The sequence below is a fragment of the Heloderma suspectum genome, chromosome 2, assembly GCF_057233095.1.
Source record: "Heloderma suspectum isolate Gila_16-S chromosome 2, 16-S_ref, whole genome shotgun sequence".
Lineage (NCBI taxonomy): Eukaryota > Metazoa > Chordata > Lepidosauria > Squamata > Helodermatidae > Heloderma > Heloderma suspectum.
In genome coordinates, this window is record NC_139459.1 from 275388346 (window position 1) to 275403165 (window position 14820).

General features: G+C 46.2%; 1 protein-coding gene across 9 annotated transcripts in view; it reads right to left on the minus strand.

Annotated features, from left to right (window-relative positions):
* The window catches only part of LOC146354593 (ovomucoid-like), a 42062-nt gene that overhangs the window by 23288 nt on the left and 3954 nt on the right, over window positions 1-14820 (minus strand). For 6 of the 9 annotated variants that reach the window (XM_084839286.1, XM_084839290.1, XM_084839292.1 and 3 more), the window contains 2 exons: window positions 12381-12502; window positions 3962-4028 (listed from right to left, as the gene is read on the minus strand). The gene's annotated coding sequence lies outside the window, so the exon portion shown is untranslated. Of the gene's footprint in view, window positions 1-3961; window positions 4029-5789; window positions 6213-12380; window positions 12503-14820 lie in introns of all 9 variants that reach the window. The other 3 variants (XM_084839284.1, XM_084839283.1, XM_084839291.1) reach the window with 2 other exon arrangements.

Sequence of the window (14820 nt, forward strand, 5' to 3'; positions counted from 1 at the left end):
CTTGAGATCGATAGGCATATGGTCAAAGAACACCTAATTACTTTGAATGAGTTCAGATCTCCAGGGCCAGATGAACTGCATCCTAGAGTAATAAAGAAACTGGCAGAAGAGCTCTAAGAACCACTGTCTATTATCTTTGAGAAATCTTTGAGGACAGGTAAAGTGCCGGGTGACTGGAGGAGGGCTAATGTTGTCCCTATCTTCAAAAAGGGCAAAAAGGAGGCACCTGGAAACTACAGACCAGTCATTCTGACATCAATCCCTGGGAAAATTCTGGAGCAGAAAGCGATCCATCTGTAAGCACCTTGAAAACAATGCAGTGATTACTTGAAGCCCACATGGATTTGTCAAGAACAAATCCTGCCAGACGAATCTGATCTCACTTTTTGATCAAGTAACTTCCCTTGTGGACTGTGGGAATGCTGTGGACATCATGTACCTCAACTTCAGCAAAGCTTTTGACAATGTGCCCCATGATATCCTGAGGTAACGAGCGGGGTACTGCAGGGCTCAGACCTGGACCCAGTGCTCTTCAACATTTTTTTTAATGACCTGGAGGAGGAGGTGCAGGGAATGCTGATTAAATTTGGAGATGACACAAAATTGGGCGGGATAGCTAATACTTTGGAAGACAGAAACAAAATTCAAAGTGATCTGGATAGACTGGAGCGCTGGGCAGAAAACAACAGAATGACATTTAACAGGGATAAATGCCAAGTTCTGCACCCAGGAAAAAGAAACCAAATGCACAGTTACAAGATGGGGGATATGTGGCTCAACAACACTACAAGCGAGAAGGATCTTGGAATTGTTGTTGATCACAAGCCAAATATGAGCCAACGATGTGATGTGGCTGCAAAAAAAGGCAAATGCTCTTTTGGGCTGCATTAATAGAAGCATAGCTTCCAAATCCCGGGAAGTACTAGTTCCCCTCTACTCAGCACTGGTTAGGGCTCATCCGGACTACTGTGTCCAGTTCTGGGCACCACATTTTAAAAAGGATGCAGACAAACTGGAGAGGGTTCAGAGGAGGGCAACAAAGATGATCAGGGGACTGGAAACAAAGCCCTATGAAGAGAGACTGAAAGAACTGGGTATGTTTAGCCTTGAGAAGAGAAGACAGAGGGGAGAGATGATAGCGCTCTTCAAGGACTTGAAACGTTGTCACAGAGAGGAAGGCCAGGATCTCTTCTCCATCATCCCAGAGTGCAGGACACGGAATAATGGGCTCAAGTTACAGGAAGCCAGATTCCAGCTGAACATCAGGAAAAACTTCCTGACTGTTAGAGCAATACGACAATGGACCCAATTACTGGGGGAGGTGGTGGGCTCTCCCACACTGGAGGCATTCAAGACGAGGCTGGACAGCCATCTGTCAGGGATGCTCTGACCTGGATTCCTGCATTGAGCAGGGGGTTGGACTCGATGGCCTTGTAGGCCCTTCCAGCCTTGCTATTCTATGATTCTATAATTCTAATACATTTGCCAGAAAATATCAGCGACCTTCACAAATGTTACAGAAGTCAGCAGAGAAATATAGAGGACTTGGAGGATGGTGAACCTCTGCCAAAATATATACAAAAGACTTGTCATGAGAGGGAGTATTTACAGAGTTCCAGTCAAAGTTGAAAAACATTAAGCTACAGCGTTCTGCCAAGATGTCTTGGAAATATGGCTATCAGTGACACTGTGTAAACTAAAGGAATATTTGCTTTGAGACCCAGATGTAAGTTAAACAGCAGCACAGCTAAATCTCATGGCTCACAGTCACATCACAATTTCTCAACCCATCTAGTGCAGAATGTATGAGTAGTAAGTACATTACATACAAGGTTCCATGCAAGCCTTTAAAACAGAGTTGCAGGGGCTAATAATGATGAGGCATAAAGAACAATAGATGTTCTATATTCCCTAAGATCAATAAAATTACCTACGATTTAAAATATGAAATGGAATCAGAACAGGTAAATAAGCATGTCCATTTTTATTTTTTATTTTTTTGCCAATTTGTCCCCTTGGTGTCTTTTTTCTGTTGTTCTGATATATTAATTTTGTCAAAATAGTAAAATCCGGTATTTTATCCAACCACTCATCCCTTGATTAACAAATCTGTCCATAAAATGAAGAAGATGAAACCAGGGATGTAATTAGATTTTATAACCTAATATTTTCTCCATATTGTTTTTAATCACTTTCCAATATATAATTTTTGCTAAAGGACATTTCCACAATAAATGATAAAAATATCCTATTTTTTCTGATATTTCTAGTAATGAATTGACACAGTTAATGAGAAATTATATTTCTTACTCCACAGGTTTGCTCAAATTTCCATTATAATATTCTTTCAAATACTTTGTGCCCCCTTAAACCATAATCTTTAATTTTTGTAGAAGTAAAGCAATATATACAAATATTCAGTTTTTTTCCCAGTAACATGCTTTAGTTATTTATAACATTTATAAATATACAAAGAAAACTGTTTACTGGTAACTTTGTACTGCACAGAGAGAGAGAGTATGTGATGTGAGATAGATGATAGATAGATAGATAGATAGATATCACATAACTCCTCACACTTGAGAAAGAAAAGGGGGCATGCTGGTGGGCAGGAAGAGGAGTGGAAAGGAGAGGCCAGGTTGCACAATATCCTGTGGGCTGTGGCCTCTTTGCTCCCCTTCACTCCCCTCTCAACCCACAATCCACCGAAAGTGAAAGGTAAGCCAGCTAGATGGGCTCAGAGCCCCATGTAGCTGCTTTTAAAATCTTAAACAGTGGAACGGAGGTTTAAAGCACCTTGGTCCTCCTCTCTCCCTGTCTGGCTCTTGCCCGCAGAGCATCGGAGCCCTCTGTCTATTGGGAATGCAACCCACAGGATTGCACCCTAAGTAATTTAGAGAGGGGCTGTTTTGCTGATCGATTGTATTGTAATATGTATTGTATTACTCTTGTATGGGGGGGGGGAGGAGGATTGTTTGCACTAGCGGAACAAGAATAAACAAACTTTTTGAGTTTAAAAATAAATACATAAATGGAGAATTGGACTACAAGGTGAGGCAGGAGGAATTACAATAGCCTACAACTTTGTGCTGTAGTAACTCCTACTTGGTATTTGACAGTTAGATCTATTCACTAGGTAAAACTGTCTTCTTTTAAGGTTTTTGTGTACCACGTGGTGATGTTGGGATCCCTGCATCTGTTAAGTGCTTCTGTTAAGTAAGCACTAAAATATTAGTGATGATCATGACTAATATTTGAATTACATCAAGAAATCATCTATTGAAATGAGTCAGTCTTTTGGAAGATCCTTAGTTATTCCCACTGAGAAATCAGAGGCCAAAACTGAAGCTTTCAGATGATTCAGCATGGACAAAAGGAACAACTGATAGGGATCCTCTTAGTTTATTTTACTGGAGAAACACAGTGAGACTGATGGAGGTGAAAAGATTTCTGGAGAGTTTGTGGAAGTAGTAAGAATGGAAATCAAGAAGGAAGGGACTGGATGAGTAAATCTGATTATTTCACTGGATCAGCAAGGACTGTCTCCCTTCTCCACACAGGCTGGTGAACGGTGGTTGCCCATATATATTACAGACATGGAATAGCTCCTTAAATATAGGATGAGGGCAGGCTTTGCAGCAATTAAGGATTCAGCAGCTTCCCTGGTTCCGAATGTCAGTTCTTTTTGGACTCTGAAACTACTGTTTTAAAAGCAGTCTTCCCCAGCCTGTGTGCATCACGCTGACCATCCATGTTTTATTTTATTGTTTTAAGGCACATAGACCTGTTTATGCAGCTATCACCCACCTTCCAAAACAGCAAATAGTTTTTATAACTTGTAAAACTGCTTCAGGAATTGGCAGGTGTGTTAGTAATGGGTGTCAGCCAATTCAAACCCTCCATAGCAGGCTTTTCCCCCCGAAAGACAGTAATAATCTCCAGAATCATCTACATATTTTACCTCATCAGGCACATCGTCCATCGCACATGTTCCCACACGCTTCAGGCGCAGAGTCTCACCTCTTCTCCTGGAAGGAAAAGTGTAACACAGATGTATTGAATGTATTATTGAGAATAACTGGACTCATGCAACAAAAATACTGAACTTTTGAAAACATGTGCACACATATAGGGAAAAATGCCTGTCCTCCTTCTTGCAGTGCCCACTAGAATTGCTTCTCTCTATATATCACAAATGAGCACTCTAGGCCACTTTGACTTAGATCAGTGGAAAGACCTGGCTACTAATTCTTTCTCCTCTTCCATCAAACCAGCACAGGAGGGAAGGAGGGAGAGAGCAAGCGTGGAAATTCACTTGGAACTATCTATATAGAGCTTTTATACACGAGGCTGTTAATCGCTGAATCTACTTTCGGTTTCATCACAGAACTGAGATCCAAGCTCTACACGAAGAGTTTTTCCTTTCCTGCCATTCTGTGACATAACCTCTAGGTGGAGCTGTGCTATAATGGTATAGCTAAAATACACAGGGAGAAACAGCACCATTTCCCCCATTCTAAAATAATACCCCATTTTCCCTGTTCTTAAAAAAAAAAGATCCTGGGAAACTGCTCTGAAAAAACAGAAGCAAAACTGGAGGATCACAATATCGTTTAAAGAGCCAGTAAACAACCATGAATAAGGAATCCCACGTACACAATAGATGCCTCATGTAGAAAAGCTCATAAAACAGAGGTGGTTAGGGATACCTTGCATGTACCAATTCTTTACCCACTGTCCATGTTTTTGTGAGACTTTATAAATGAGGAAATAACTTCAGAGTGATCACTGCCTTGTTGTGGCGAAGGGGCTTGTGTAACTCAGTGAAGCCATAAGCTATGCCGTGCAGGGCCACCCAAGACGGACAGGTCATGGTGGAGAGTTCTGACAAAATGTGGTCCACTGGAGAAGGAAATGGCAACCCACTCCAGTATTCCTGCCAAGAAAACCCCATGATTTTCTTGGGCTCCAAGATCACCGCAGATGGTGACTGTAGCCATGAAATTAAAAGACGCTTGTTCCTTGGGAGGAAAGCTATGGTAAACCTAGACAGCATAGTAAGAAGCAGAGACATCACCTTGCTGACAAAGGTTCGTATAATCAAAGCTATGGTTTTCCCAGTAGTAACGTATGGCTGTGAGAGCTGAACTATAAGGAAGGCTGAGCGCCGAAGAATCAATGCTTTTGAACTATGGTGCTGGAGAAGACTCTTATGAGTCCTCTAGACTGCAAGGAGGTCAAATCAGTCCATCCTAAAGGAAATCAACCCTGACTGCTCATTGGAAGGACAGATAATGAAGCTGAAGTTGAAATATTTTGGCCACCTAATGCGAAGAGAAAAGTCCCTGGAAAAGACCCTGGGAAAGATCGAAGGCAAAAGGAGAAGGGGACAGCAGAGGATGAGATGGCTAGATAGCACTGATGCAATGAATATGAACTTGAGCACACTCCGGGAGAGAGTGGAGGACAGGAAGGCCTGGTGTGCTATGGTCCATGGGGTCACGAAGAGTTTGACACGACTTAACGACTGAACAACAAAATCATCTAGAGGTAGTGTGATTGTGAGACCATGTTTTTATCCTTGCCTACTGATGAAGCTGAGTCAATGTATTTGAATCTGTGATTGTTGACCAATTCTGCATAATTCTTGACCCACTGACTTGATTTTCATCCTACTAAAAATATTCCAATGTATGAATAAGTAAATAAGGAAATGCACAGATGCTTTAAACTAATCTTTCATTTCTGTTACCATAACACTGAAAAAACTTAATTAACTATATATGTACAGGGCAGCAGTGCAGAATTCATCCTTGCCACTGTAGGTCTTGCCATCAGAACCACAGTGGGTCTTACTGATCAGAGTACACATAGGTTTTCCTGGGAAGCATTCGCTGCAGTAATCCTGTAGAGAATTAGGGAACAGGGAGTTCCAAAACTGTTCTCTGTTAAATACAACTTGCATTCCAGTTCATGAAATAAGCAGTGTAGGGGTGGCTGTTTGTGTGAAGCAGTTTCCCGCACCGATCCAGATATTTTGATCATCATATTTTTAGCCCCTTTTGGGGTGGAGGCCTTGGAAGTGACCACCATGTCACAGTTTATGTCCATTGGGCTTAGCTCCTCTCTCTGAGGATACACTAATCATGGAAGATACGTTCCGCCAAGTGGGCTTATCCTGTGATAAGTGTCAGCACCCACATCGACAGTTACTGTGAAGTAAAATGTTAATAATGAATTAGTTCCTCTTCTTTTTGTTTCATTGAACTCAACACTTTTTACTTGGTTCATTATGTTCATGTTAAAATCAGATATTTGTATTCCAGGCATAAGAGGTCAAAACAATTTCAATATGACATAAAGACACAACTTTCATCGCAATGCACCCATCACAGCTAACTCATCTGGCAGCATGAAAGACAGACAATGGGTAAAATCCAACATAAGTCCTACTTAGAGTAGACCCATTTCAATGAATGGGACTTACATTAGTCATGACTAACTTAGATCCTATTCATTTCAATGGGTCTACTGTAAGTAGGACTTACATTGGATTTTACCCAATGTAGGCAGTTACACTGATTAATGCAAGTCAATTTGCGTTACTTATTTATTTATTTAGGGTGCAATCCTATGGCTGCTAGTCGATGGCTAGATGGCCATGGGATAGATCAGTTCCCGGGAACTGACCTCCACCCCCTCCTGCGCTGCCTATGAGGCAGCGCAGATCAGCACCGCACTCCGCGCTCGTAAAAGCAGCGCAGAGCAGTGAAGACGGGGCGTTCCTGGGGGCGGGGCGGGGCAGGGTGGGCGGTAGTGCCTTTCTGATGCTTCCTATGCTGTTTAGCCATGAATGCAGGGCAGCTGAAGTGGGGAGGAGGAGATCCCCTCCGTGCTGCTCCTACCCTGCATTGGATAGGCGGTCGCCTCCGAGTTTGGATATGGCTGCCTATCCCGGTAGGATTGCAGCATTGCACCTTTATTTGACTTGTACCCTGGCTTCCTGCCAAAGCTGGCACACAAGGTGGTTTACTGTCACCAATAACGCTTGACGAAACAATAACAAAACACACTGAGAAACAATTAACGACACAACAGTAACAGCACAAACAGCCTCCAGCCCAGCAGACCTGCTTACACCAAAGGCCCTGTGAATAAAGGGGACTTTGCCTGCCCCCGGGAGGATAACAGGCAGGGAGTGAAGCTAGGGAGGCCTGGCGTGGGTCATCTGGCCCTCTTGGGGCTTGATGGATTTCTCCCAAGCCCCTGGCTCGGCTTGCATTAACAAACCAAGCTGTGGGCTCCCTCCCAGAACTTGTGGTGGTGCACAGCAGCGGCGGCTGGAATCCCCACTGCTGGCCACTGCCAGTACCGCCACTGCCATGCGCAAATGTCTCCTTCTCCCTCCCAGATTCCGGAAGGAAGGAGGAGGGGTCACTGTTTGTGAGTCTCTCCTCCTCCTCCCAGGCCAGGAGGAGGAAAGACTCGCAGACAGCAACCATGCCATCGTGAGCAAAAGTTTGGAGACCACTGTTCTAGATGAAGAGAGCGTGATTCTGTACCTCCTTGACGGATAATGTGCACCATGGCCGTGGTGTTGTCTGTCCTTATAAGGATGTGGGACTGTTGTAGTTGATGGGAGAAGCATTTCAGGGCTATGTATATTGCTCTCATTTCTAGCAAGTTGATGCTGTGTCTCCCCCCCTCCACATATGCCATTTGCCTTGAGTCACTTGGATGTTGCAGCGGGCTCCCCAGCCTTCAAGGCTGGCACCTGCTGTCAGCATGCTTCTGGTTGGCTCCTGGAGAGGGGTGGCCCTCTGTCAGTTATGAGGACATCGCCACCAGCAGAGGGAAGTTTTGATGTGGCAAGGTAGATGTCCTGAGTGGTGGCCCTTCTGTGTAATCTGGGCTGGGAAGGGGAGGAGGAACCATTGCAGGGGGCGAGAATGAACACTGGCCCATAGGACAATGCCCAGGCATGATATCGTTAGGCTTACTAGGCATGCTGCTTCCATTAGATCTGTTGTTTGTTGACGTTGGTGGTTCTCTGAGAAAGTTTGGAGCCTGAATATTCTTTCTGGGGAGAGGAATAGGTATCTGCTGGAGGTGCCAATTAGCATTCCTAGGTGTAGAAGAGACTGAGTGGGAGTCAGGTGGCTCTTCTTTTTGTTTATTACAAATCCATGACTTTCGAGGCAGTTGACAGTCAGGTTCAGGTCCTGTAATGTTTTGTGACTGGAGGGGGACCTGAGAAGTAGGTTGTCCAGATTAGGAATGGTGGAGAATTCCACCACAGAGCCCAATGAGGCCGGATTCTAAAGAATTCCCCCCCCATCAGGAGCGCCCTAGCTGCCTCTTAGAGTCCCCTCCAGTTGCCAAAACAAGACACAGACAAAAGGGATTCTTTCCAAGGCTTTATTCCTCTACAACCCAATGACTCTTTCAGATGCTAATTGCCAGTGACTAAGCAAGGAACTGCAATGGGTATCATAGCAGAGTAACCTAAGCTGTATGTACACAGTTGGTCCCCATTTGGAGAAGGGCGGGAAAAGCTCTGAAACTTATGGGCTATGAGGGGAGGCTCCTGCCCTTACCCGTGGGGCATCGGGATGCAGCCATTCCCAGAGCGCCAAGCGGGCTGAGCACCTCCTCTTGGCGCCCTCCACCTCGCGCCTCTCTCTGCGCCGGCACCTTTTGTCTAGTAACAACCGCTCTCCCGCTCTTTTGCTGCCAGGGTCACTATCTTCTCAGGAATGCGAACTTGGGGGGGGGGGCTCTCCCTGCAGCTGTGCCTCTGAGAGACGAGCGGGCTCCTCTTCCACAGGTTGTAGCTCTTCCTCAGAATCAGAGCTGCTTTGGGGATCTATGGGCTCAGTTCCAACCCTGACACCCCCAGAGTCTGTGGTGGAACAGCACCACTCACCTCTCCCTCCCTGAGTACCCATCTGGAGCTAGATCCTTCTCGTGGCGATCCTGCGTAGCCGCCAGCTGGCTCTGGAGCACCAGTGATACAGCCGCCATTGCCGTATCACTGGCTGAGGGGGACTGTCTCCAGATGCAAGTGGCATCCAATATGCCATTTGCAGCCATAAAAGTCTTAGATTATGCTAAATGCAGCCGTAAATGGCTGAATTTAGCTAAACTAAGAGCATTATGGCCGCAAATGGTGTCTGCTATGCCATCTCCGTCTCTGCTTTTTCACGTGATAGGCTGTAATTGGCTGCATTTAGCTTAATCTAAGACATTTACCACTGCAAATGGAGTACTGGACACCATTTGTGTCCGGAGACAGTCCCCCTCAGCCAGCTATATGGCAATGGAGGCCATATCGCTAGCGCTCCAGAGCTGGCTGGTGGCTCCGTGGAATTGCCGCAGAGTGGAGCTGGCCAGAGAGGATTCTCGGGGGGAGGAATGTATCACCTCCCCCCCCCCCGCAGAGCCCCCCCGCCCAGAATGGAAGGTAAGGGTTTCGTACAATCCTAGTCCAGATATGGGTAGATGTGTAGTCCTTTGAGCTGAAGATGAACTACCAGGGACACCATGATCTTGGTAAAAACCCTGTGAGCTGAGCTTAGGCCAAATGACATTACTTTGTACTGGCAATGGTGGTTTTGATACACAAAGCGAAGAAACCTCCTGTGATATGGTGCTATTGGGATGTAGAGGTAGGCTAGGGATGGACAGACTCCCTTGTGCCCGGCTCACAGGGGCACTCACTGAGTCACTGCTGCCACCCACCCACACGAGCTGGACTGCGTGAGCCCTGCAGGGCTGGGCAAGCAGTCTGGGAGAGTCCCGCAGCACTGATGGCAGCAACAGGCTGGTCATTTATGTAAGTGTAAGAAGCTTATGCAAAATGACTGGCCTGTCCCTGCTGCGGCTGCCACTTCCACTGCAACAATAGTGGGGACGGGGGGGGGGAGGAGGAGACGAGGAGCTCCCTTCTGCTTCTATCATCCCTGCTACAGCAGTGGTGATGGAGACAGGCTGGTAGTTGTACATGAGTCTCTTACACTTATGGAAAATGACTGGCCTGTCCCCACCACTGCACCCACTGTAGCTGTAGCAGGGGGTGGGGGAGAAGATGAGGAGCTCCCGTCTGTCTGTCTCATTCCTGGTACAGAGGCGGTAGTGGCCATGGGGACAAGCTGGTTAACATAAGAACATAAGAAGAGCTATGCTGGATCAGACCAAAGGTCCATCTAGTCCAGCATTTTGTTCACACAGTGGCCAACGAGCTGTTGATCAGGAACCCACAGGCAGGGCATGAGTGCAACAGAACCCTCCCACCCAAACTGGCGTACATAGGCTCACTGCCTCTGGTTCTGGAGGTAGCACACAGCCATCAAGACTAGTAGCCATTGATAGCCTTTTCCTCCAGGAATTTGTCCAAGCCCCTTTTAAAGCCATCCAAATTGGTGGCCATCACTACACCCTGTTTGTTTTACAAAAGTCTCTTACGCTTCCATAAACTGACCGGCCTGTCCCTGCTGCCACTCTAGGCGTGGTGCGGTGGGGAGATGAGAGGAGCTCCCTTCTGCCCCTCTCGACCCTGCTACAGCATCTCGCTGAGGGAGCAGGCACCCATGCACTTGCCAGACTCGGCATGAGCCAAGCTGGGGCTGTGGACTGGCACCTGGGGGAGTGAGCTGGTGATTTCTCACTGGATTTCGAGCCCCAACCAGATGCTCACCCCATCCCTAAGGTAGGCTTCCTTCAGGTTGATTGACCTCAGGAACTCTCCATTGCGTAGGGCTTCTCTGATGGTTTGCAGTGTTTCCATAGGAAATTTCTGTGCCTGACAAATTTGTTGAGATATTTGAGGTCCAGTGCAGATCTCCATCCTCTGTCCCATTTGGGCACAATAATGAAGGTGGAATAGATGCCTTCATATTTTTTCTTGTGGTGGTACTGCTTCTATTACTCCTATTTGTAGCAGGTGCTGAATGGCTTTGATTAGGGCTGTGTGCACCGCCTTGTTACAAAGTCCGAATAACAAGGTAAAGCAGGCTGTTACAGAGCAAAAGTCTCATGATACGAGGCAGTTCAGAGCAGTACCAAGGCACCCCCTCCACAAAGTGCCTCCTCTGCCTCGTATATTCAGAGCTCTATCAAATGCCTCAGCAGTCCAGACAGGTTGTCTCCAAAATGTATCAACTTCTCAATGCTCACGTGGAGGGGCATGAGGAGGAGGAGGGCGGGCAGGGGAAGGCGAGCGCAGGAGGAGGAGGGAGTGTGCTTTGGTGAATAGGAACCCTCAGCCAGAACCGATGCTAGCAGTCTGCATTCAGAGACAGTGTTGGAGGAATGGGGTATACACTTGGGTGAAAGGCTGCGTTCAGTCATTGCACTAGCTGTGTCTTTGGGAGAGAGGGCTGGTGTGGGTAGATGATTTTTCGTGTGTGTGTGTGTGTATGCATGCATTCCTAGGAGTTGTTCCTTCAGTTTATTCAATTTTGATCGCTATTAGGCTTTCTTCAGAATTTAAATTCTAAGGAAACAGCTTGGCTGTACTGGGAGTATTCCCTTTCCTTGATCATCCCTCCCCATTGGGATGGTGTCTTTTGCCACACCTCTTCCAGCTGCTTTCTCCTATATCTTTGTACTCCAACTTGTTTGTTAGTTGTATTTGATTAGATTCATCTCTCCTTTCCATAATTTTTCAAACTAACATAGCTTTTCCTTGCAAGTTGCTGCCATACTCCCCCAGCATTCCTGTGTTTGTTTATTTCAATTTTGGACTCCGGAAAAGGCTGTGTTTGTTGTGTAACACTGAGCCTTACTTCTGTTTTCTCCATGCTACTTTCTTATCATTTTTGATAAGTTTTTTGTCAGTCAACTGTGTCTCTGTTAGATTTTTACAAACCCAGTCTTATTTAGAATTTTAAAAACAAACATTGACTTCTGGGCATGTTCCTCCCCCACCCCCCTTTAAGTCATATTCAAGCATTTAGTTTTTTTCTTTCTTTCTAAATCCTGAAAGAAAAACATATTATAGCAGCCTATGTGTGTGGTGTTTGTGTCCCCCTCTCCAATCAGTGCTGAAGTGAATTGTCTGTGTCATCTCTGTGTTGATCCTCCCCAAACAGAAATTAAAGAAGGGCTTTTTTAAAATTAGGGTTTGATTTGATTGTTATCTAACTGCCTGCATGATCACCCTGTATTGCTTGAAATTATCCTGCCTTCTATAAAAGAACATGGAACTTAAAACAATAAATTAAAGGCACCCGCCATTTGCTTAGGTAGTTCTGCTTTTCTTTAGCTCTTGTGTTTCTGTGTCTGTGTGTGTGCTAGGCTGTAGTTCCACCAACACTATACATCCAAATTTCAAGGCGGTGTTGAAAAAGCATAAGACCCATAGTATTTATATTAGTTACCTTCTTATTCCAATAACACTCCACTGTATGGCAAAGCAATTCAGTGCAATATGAGGCATCTTTGGGGTGTTGGCAGGGGCAGAGATGCGGAGAAGTTACAGCTCTTTGCTTTGGGAGTTCTCCTGGAAAAAAAATCAAATTTCACCAGCGCCTTGCACACAAGCCAGTGGGCCAAAGTACCTAGAATTTGGCAAATGGGATGCCCTCAAGGGGGGCTGGGAGCGGCCCAGGTTTCACACACATCAGTGGAAAGAGGGAGACGTTACGGCTCTTTGCTTAGAAAACCTCAGATTTTAACTCCACCTAACACAACCCCCCCCCCCCTTCATGGATCACTGCCTTGTTGTGGCAAAGGGGCTTGCGTAACTCAGTGAAGCCATAAGCTATGCCTTGCAGGGCCACCAAAGATGGACAGGTCATGGCGGAGAGTTCGGAGAAAATGTGGTCCACTGGAGAAGGAAATGGCAACCCACTCCAGTATTCTTGCCAAGAAAACCCCATGGAACGTATCATAAGGCTAAAAGATATGACGTCGGAAGATGAGACCCTCAGGTCGGAAGGTGTCCAATACACTACTGGGGAAGAGCAGAGGGAATTTCCAAGTAGCGCCAGAAAGAGTGAAGCGGCTGGGCCAAAGCCGAAAGGACACTCAGCTATGGATGTGTCCGGTGGTGAAAAGAAAGTCCGATGCTGTAAAGAACAATATTGTTTAGGAACCTGGAATGTCAGATCAATGAATCAAGGTAAGCTGGACAAACATGAGATGGCAAGATTGAACATCGACATCTTGGGAAACAGCGAACTAAAATGGACAAGCATGGGTGAATTTAATTCAGGTGACCATTTTATCTACTACTGTGGGCAAGAATCCCTTAGAAGAAATGGAGTAGCACTCATAGTTAATAAAAGGGTGGGAAAAGCAGTACTGGGATACAATCTCAAAAATGATAGAATGATCTCAGTACGAAACCATTCAACATCACAGTAATTCAAATCTATGCCCCAACCACTGAGGCCGAAGAAGCTGAGGTTGATCGGTTCTATGAAGACCTACAACACCTTCTAGAACTAACACCAAAAAAAAGATGTCCTCTTCATCATAGAGGATTGGAATGCCAAAGTAGGAAGTAGGGATGGCGGAGAATTTCTCCCCGAATCTTCAGGGGGCCGAGCGCCAACGCATTCGGCCCCCCGAAATCGGCAGTGAAATTCTCCGCCACCCCCCCGCCACCCCCCCCAGGATGGGACTTACCGTAGCCGAATGTCCCTCCCGGCGGCGGGTCCCGGCGGCGGTTCGGCGGGCTTTCAGCGGGGGCGGGGGCGGCAGCTGGTCTTTAGCGGCTATAGCGTTGCCCTTATTTTTGCCTTATATAGCGTTGCCCTTATTTTTGCCGTAGTCTACGTAAATCTTTACGTAGACTACAGGGACCAAATAAGGAACGCAAATGGCGGCACCCCATGGGGGCAGCCATTTGCGTACGCGCTTTTTTTCCCCCCCGAAGTCACCCGTGATACGCTACGTAACGATTAGCTATCATGGCTGACTTTGCAAATCTAGCCATGATAGGCTGCGTAAATCGTTACGTAGCCTATCACGGGGTCTTTTTTTTTTTTTTTACTTTCGTAGTTCGCGGCCGGGGAGACGGGGCGCTTCTCCCCGGCCTGAAATTCGGCTGGGCGAGGCGGGAAGCCTCCCCCCCCGGCCCGAATTTCGGCCGGGCGAGGCGGGACGGCTCCCCCCCCTCGCCTGAACTTTGGGGGGAGAAGCGAAGCGCCTCCCCCCCACCGCGAAGCAAGCTGCGAGACCAGGTAAGTGACTTTCGTACATCCCTAGTAGGAAGTCAAGAAATCATCGGGATAACAGGCAAGCATGGCCTTGGTGTACAAAATGAAGCAGGACAAAGGCTAATAGAGTTTTGCCAAGAGAACACGCTGATCATAGCAAACACACTTTTCCAACAGCACAAGAGGCAACTCTACACATGGACTTCAGCAGATGGTCAATACTGAAATCAGATTGATTATGTACTTTGCAGCCAAAGATGGAGAAGCTCTATACTGTCAGTAAAAACAAGACCTGGAGCTGACTGTGGCTCAGATCATGAGATTCTTATTGCAAAAATTTGGCTTAAATTGAAGAACATAGGGAAAACCACTAAACCATTCAGGTATAACCTAAATCATATCCCTTATGAATATACAGTGGAGGTGAGGAATAGATTTAAGGGATTAGACCTGATAGACAGAGTGCCTGAGGAACTATGGACGGAGGTCCGTAATGTTGTTCAGGAGGCAGCAATGAAATCCATCCCCAAGAAAAAGAAATGCAAGAAAGCCAAGTGGCTGTCTGATGAGGCTTTACAAGTAGCTGAGGAAAGAAGGGAAGCGAAAAGCAAGGGAGAAAGGGGAAGATATATCCAACTGAATGCAGAGTTCCAGA